The 6,667-nt window shown below is 49.2% G+C and overlaps 1 long non-coding RNA gene across 1 annotated transcript; it reads right to left on the bottom strand.

Annotated features, from left to right (window-relative positions):
- LOC114045028 lies at positions 1–4,469 on the bottom strand. The gene is made up of 2 exons (XR_003569335.1): positions 4,334–4,469; positions 1–417 (listed from the first exon to the last, which is right to left on the bottom strand). It is a non-coding gene; the product is annotated as an uncharacterized LOC114045028 (long non-coding RNA).
- Positions 4,470–6,667: the final 2,198 nt, after the last annotated feature.

The following is a 6,667-nucleotide window of genomic DNA, read 5'->3' as shown; positions in this document are numbered from 1 at the left end:
TCAGGGCTTTAATAACTTTATTGAGTCAAGCAGGTCAGTGCTTTGCTCTCTCATCACTATAACCCTTGGAGTATTAAGGAAATAAATCCATGACCCTCGCTGACAGGTGCTATGCTGGGCATCAGAGCTCCCGAGGAGGCCATGGGATGCTCAGCTGGGGAGGGAGGGAGGTGCCGATGAGAAGAAGTCTATGGTAGCCAAGAGGAATGGGCCCTCAGGGAGAGGAGGCTGGTCCTGAAGAGTGGGTGAGCAGGGGCCAAGGCTGGCAGTCTCTGTAGCCTCGTCCAGGCCTCAGTGCAGCCGAAAGAGGTAAGCGAGGACCCCGGCGAGGATGAGGATGCTCCAGGTGTAGGGTCCATGGAGCATCTGGGATGAGCTGGTGGCAGGATTTGTGGTTGGTGAGAGTGCAGTGGAAGCCTGTGGAGGATGGACAAGGCTATGTAGTGAGGAGACCCAAAGCCAGCGCCCCCATGCAGCTCCTTTTAGACAAAGGCCCAGAACACGTCCTCTCATCCAAAGGACTGGGGGGGCTCAGCTGGCCTGATTCCCTCCTGTTCCACTTCCCTCCTGCATTATTATTAGTGTGGGCCAGATTCTTTCTAGATCACTTGTGGGAGGTTCCAACCATTCTTCTGTCTTCCCATTTCCCAAAGGAATCCCACCTTGGGCAGCTTGAAGAAGGGGAAGAAAGACTTCATCCCCAAACTTTCCATTTTGTCTAAATAATGAAAAAAAGGCCCTGAGGAAGACATATGGAGAACATGCTTCCTTTGGGGTCTTTTAGAAGCAAACACATTTTGAGGTGAGGAAGCCCAAAGTAGTTGGAAAAAAATTGGAAGCTAGAGGCCCTGAGTTTGAATCCTGCCTCTGCCCGTTTGACCTTGGGCACATCACTTCTCTAGGTCTTAGATTCCTATCTGTAATGAGTATGTAGAACTAAATGATTTCTAAGGTCCCTTACAGATCAATGATCACAAGGAAATTTGGGAAAGAGGTCAGAAAAGAAAGGCACTGTAGAACATAAAATATTAGAGTTGGAATGTCAAATTCAAGTCAATTTAACAATTTTAAAAGTGTCTATTATGTGTAAGGCACTGTGTTAGGTACTGAAAATATAAGACTTCAAAAAAAAGAAACAGCCTTTGTCATCAAGAAATTTATGTTTTACTTGGGGTTGGGAGGGCTAAAGCACGTGCATATGGGCGTAATTAGAAGCTAATTGGAGAAGAGAGAAAACATTAATCAGAGGACAGGAAGAGAAAGGAGAGACAGAGACACACAGAGAGAGACAGAAACAGACAGAAAGAGAGACAAAGTGAGAGAGAGAGACAGGTAGAGGGAGGGTGAGTGGGAATAAGAGAGACAGAGAGAGAGAGACAGACAGAGAGAATGAAAGAGAGAGACAGACAGAGACAGACAGACAGAGACAGAGGGGTGGAGGGAGGCTGGGTGGGAATCAGAGAGACAGAGAGAGAGAGACAGAGAGAGAAGAGGGAGGTGGAGAGAGGGGAGAAGAGTCAGACAGAGGAGAGGGACAGAGAGGGAGGGAGAGATTCAGAGAGAGGAGACAGAGAAAGAGTGAGAGAGAGAAGAAGGAAGCGGAGAAAGACAAAGAGAGAGGGAAAGAGAGAGTAAGACAGAGGAGATAGGGAAGGAGGGAGGGAGAGAGAGAGAAAAGCAAAGTGCAGCCAGGTGGTGCAGTGGATAGAGCACTGGCTCTGGAGTCAGGAGGACCTGAGTTCAAATCCAGATTCAGACACTAGATACTTACTAGCTGTGTGACCCTGGGCAAGTCACTTAACCCCATTGCCTAGCTGAAAGAGAGAGAGATTGGGAGAGAGAGAGAGAACATTCCCAATTGGGAGATTCAGGGAAGACTTCAGGAGGTGACACCTGAATGTAAGCTCCCTGAGGGCAGGGACTCTTCTAGGTAGGGGCTATTATCTCCATTTTACAGATGGGGAAACTGAGGCCGAGAAAGGAGAAGTGACTTGTACAAAGTCACATAAACTGAAGCCAGGACTCCAGGGTGTGCTCTTGAGGAGAGAAGGGACTCTCAGTCACCCTCTCTCACCTTCCTTACACCCCTGAATGGGGGACCAATTCCCCTGGCATCCCCAGATTCTCTCTCTCTCTCCACTCCCTCCCCTACAGAGGACTGACCCTTAGCCAACAGATGCCAGACTGGGAATCCAGAAGGCTGGCTTTGCCACTAGTTTTCTGTGTGACTGCAGGAGAGTCATTTCCCTTTTCTGAGCCCCTCATCGGGAAAAGAGGGACTGACCTGGAAGGTTCACTCGAGCTCAGGCAGTCATTGTTTCCTGTCTGCAGAAAGAAAAGCCCAGCTGTGCTGGGTCTACTGCATAACTGTGGTTCTCTAACTGCCTAGGGCACATTTTTCAACAGGCACCTGTCAGAGCGGAAATCAGGCACCAATGAGGTCTTTCTGTTTGTGGCTCGTGGGGTGGGTACCCTTGTGGAGGGGGAGCAGTGAGGAGGAAGTAGGCTGAAATGGCCAGGGAATCTACCCATCACCCCCACCCCCCAGCCTCCCATTTGACAGCCCAACCAGGCCTCCTTCCCTCCCCAGAGTGGTGAAGCATGAAACAATACAATGGGGCTCAAATGATTATTACTCCAGTTGGGCCCACTCAATTTAACCTTATAGGAGGGGAGAGAGGGAGATGGAGTATGCATGTAAGTATGGCACATTGGATAGAGGGTGGGGCCTGAGGTCAGGAAGACTCTTCTTTTTGAGTTCAAATCTGGCCTCAGACACTGACTAGCTGTGTGATCCTAGGCAAGTCACTTAACTCTATATGCCTCAGTTTCCTCTTCTGTAAAATGAGGTGGAGAAGGCAATGACAAACCACTCCAGTATCTTTGCCAAGAAAACCCCAAATGGGGTCACAAAGAGTCAGATGTGACTTAAAAACAACTCAACAACCACTTCTAGGTCATAGAAATGAGGAGCAAAATGACCCAACCCAAGACACAGTTTAGCCAACTGTGGGGACTGTAGCCTGGTTCCCAAGTGGGAATGAAGAGAGGAATCCCCCTTTGGTTCAATCTAACCCAGTTCTTTTTTTGGGGGGGGGGAGCAGGGGAGAAGACTGGGTCTCCCTGTCTTACCCAGCCCAGAACTGAAGCTGCTACTCAGCACTATTCCAAAGCTGTTCAGTCTGGAAACTTTAACCTGTCCCTCCTTAAGCAGCCTGGTGAACCTTCATTCCAAGGGCTCTCCATATTAGTGCCCTGCTTCACTGGATTGTCTTTGACCCTCCTGCAGCTCAGAACTCCCAAACTGCAGAGGTCCACCACCCTTAGCCTTCCCCCTGCCCCAGCAAGGATTACAAACGTGGACCATCACACTGGCCCAGTCCAGGGCTTCTTAGTCTGGGATGCACCATTCCCTACTGGACTCCCAGGGGGCTGGGGATAGATTTCAGGGGTCTGGAACTAGGCTGAAGAAAATAAGTGACATCCTTATTTTTACTGTCCTCTAGCTGAAATGGAATGTTTTCTTCAGTTATTTAAAAGCCTTATTCTGAGAAGGGGCTCAGGCTTCACCAGACTGCCAAAGGGGTCCGTAATACAGAAAAGGTTAAGAACGCCTGATCCAACCAAAAGATAACATCCTTTGATGTTGGAATATAGAATGAATAGCTGGAAGTGGCTTTTACATTTTACCACGAGGCACTAGAAAGGGGAAATGGCCTGTTGCATGGCTGAGCTAGTCCAGGGCTAGCATCCCAGGCAGAGGTGGGGCAACAGGAAGGAGAGCTACCCCGACCCTTTCAGGAGTGCCATCCTGACAGAGAGGAAGGATCAGAGACTAGAGCCGTGATTAATTGGCACTGGGAACTCCCCGATGAAGAAATTCCCTCTCCCCATGCAGATTGGTAGCTTCTCCATAACAGAGTCATAGCATCTTGCCCGGGAGGAAATCTAAGGGCAAACGGTTGGCGAACCCGGATCTATCTGGCCTCTTTCCAACGTGGGATCTTTCTTTAGAGCGCCTCTTTCAGAATCTGTCTTCCCAATCTCATAGGATACTCAGCTCAGCCCTTGGTGTTATAATCAGACGCCCACCTCGCATGGTCAGCAGGGAGGCATGGGATAGCCTCGCCGCCTGGGGCTCCTGTCTAACTGATTTCATCCTATCGTGAACTGAGAGGGCATTAACTGACCGAGAGGGGTGGGGGTGCGTCTTCAGATGCCAGGCAGTAGAAGGATTTGGGGGCTAGTGCCCTTTCTCAGGAACGACTCCACGGCAGCTAGAAATCAGAGTTGCTGAGCACCTTGGATCTGACAGGACAAGGGCTGCTCTTACCTCGATCTCGATCAGGGCCCCAAGGCAGAAAAGGAGGAGGAGGAAGAAAGCCTTCATCTCTGAGCTTCGGTGCCTAGGCAGGCGCTGCTCCTCCAGGCTGGATCTGTGAGAAGCTTTTGCTTAAGAAGAGAGATAGAGGTAGATATAGCTGAGGGAGGGGCATGAGCATGTGGGAGGGGCACAGACCTCGGTGTATCCCAGACTCCTAGAGGGACTGTAGGAGATTGTCATCATGATTGTGTGTGCGGTCCTCTAAGGTTTGCAAAGCTCTTTACATGGGTGATCTTGGACCCTCACAGGGAGACCTTGGGAGTACAGTCCATCACTATCTCCATTTTACAGATGAGAAAACTGGGGCCAAAAGAGGTGGTGATTTGGCCAGGCTCACCCTGCTGGTGAGAATCTGAGGCAGGATGACAGTTCAGATGTTCTTGACTCCAAATCCAGCGCTCTCTCCAAAATGCTAGGGGACTTTGGAATACAGAATGTATTCTAGGCTGGGAGGGACCCAAGAATATCCTTAGAACTCTGTAACATATGCTGTCGGAACTGGAAGGGAACTTAAAATATAGAACGTCAGAGCTGGGAATGGCTTTAGAACAGAGGTCAGAGCTGGGAGGAACTTAAGACACAGAATTTCAGAGCAGGGAGGGACCTCAACATAGAATGTCAGAGCTGGGAAAGGCTATTTTTTTTCTTTTTTTTTTTTTTTTTTTTTTTTGGAGAGGCGATTGGGGTTGTGACTTGCCCAGGGTCACACAGCTAGTAAGTGTCAATTGTCTGAGGCCAGATTTGAACTCAGGTCCTCCTGACTCCAAGGTCAGAACTCTATCCACTGTGCCACCTAGATGCCCTGGGAAAGGCTTTAGAACAGAGAAGGTCAGAGCTGGGAGGGGCCTCAGAACACAGAATGTCAGAGCTAGGAGGGACTTTAGAACACAGAATGTTATAGCTGAGAGGGTCCTTAGAACAGAGAATGTTAGAGCTGTGAAGGCCTTTAGAACAGAGAATTGGCAGAGCTGGGAGGGTCCTTAGAACAGATAATGTCAGGGCTGGGAGGGCCCTTAGAACACAGAATGTCAGAGCTGGGAGGGCCCTTTGAACACAGAATGTCAGAGCTGGGAAGGCCTTTTGAGATCATTTGTCCGAGCATCTCAAGTAATAGAGGGAGAAAGTGAAGTCTGGAAAAGGGCAGCCCATTGCCCAAGGTCACACAGCAAGTTAATGGTAGTGCTGGTTCAAGAACCTGGATATTTTGATTACCAGCCCAATTATCAATCGATGGAGGGTTTTGGTGGAAAAGGGAGAACCCTGGCATGACAAATGGTAAACGCTTGTTGACTTGACTGCCAGGCAACCTGAGTTCCAGTTTCATTTCTGCAACTAAATGCTTGCCTGACCTTGGTCAAGATTACTTTCCCCTGTGGGCCTCAGTCCCTTCCTTCATGAAATGAGAGGGCTAATCTCATTCAGCTCAGACATTTTATGTTCTAAATTCCTTCCCAGATCTGACATTCTGTGTTCTAAGGGCCCTCCCAGCTCTGACATTCTATGTTCTTAGGGCCCTCCTGCTTTTGACCTGATCTGAGGTCCTTTTCAGCATTGATGTTCCATGTTCTAAGGTTTCTTCTAGCTCTCATTTTCTATGCTTTAGACCTCTTCTATGCCTCAGACCCCTTACAGCTCTAATATTCCATGCTCTAGGCTCCCTCTTGACTCCAACATTCTCTGTTTAAAGTCCCTACTAGTATTGTGTGCTCACTTCAGGCTGACACTCTGTGGTTTCGTGAAGGGGATGGCCCAGGATGAAGGAAACTCAGTGGAGTGGCCACTGTGGCCCCAGGGCTCAGAGGGGGAAGGGTCTTGGCAGATACTTAGAGGTGGAGTAGATTTATGTTCTTCACTTCTGCCAAAGGGGCCCACCTCCCTGGGGTCTACACACCCCATCCTATCCAGTGTCTGTGCATTTGCCCCATAAAGTGAAAGGACCCTTGGATTAGGTGACTAGCTCCATAGCCCACGAGGCCCCTGGATTTACTTTCAATATCATCATTTTCATATGCCTTGTGCAACAAATCTAAAAACAGAAGCAAAATCTCCCCACCTCCACTCATTTGGGTTGACTTGACCTGGAAAGGATCTGGGCGGATTTTTCAAGGCCTGTGGGCTTCATTTGTGACTGGGCTCTGGAGCAACAAGAACTGAGACTCAGGAGTGGGGGGAAGAAAGCAACAGGAAGTGAGCATAGAAGGTCTTGGGCCTGAGGGGGCTGCCTGCTGCTTGGGAAAGAAGCAACTTGGACAGAATTAGCCCAAATTCTTCATAACCTCCTTC

The sequence above is a fragment of the Vombatus ursinus genome, unplaced genomic scaffold, assembly GCF_900497805.2.
Source record: "Vombatus ursinus unplaced genomic scaffold, bare-nosed wombat genome assembly UNPS02014777.1, whole genome shotgun sequence".
NCBI classification, from domain to species: Eukaryota; Metazoa; Chordata; class Mammalia; order Diprotodontia; family Vombatidae; genus Vombatus; species Vombatus ursinus.
The sequence above is the reverse complement of the archived record's forward strand: the minus strand, read 5'-3'. Positions and strand labels throughout refer to the sequence as shown.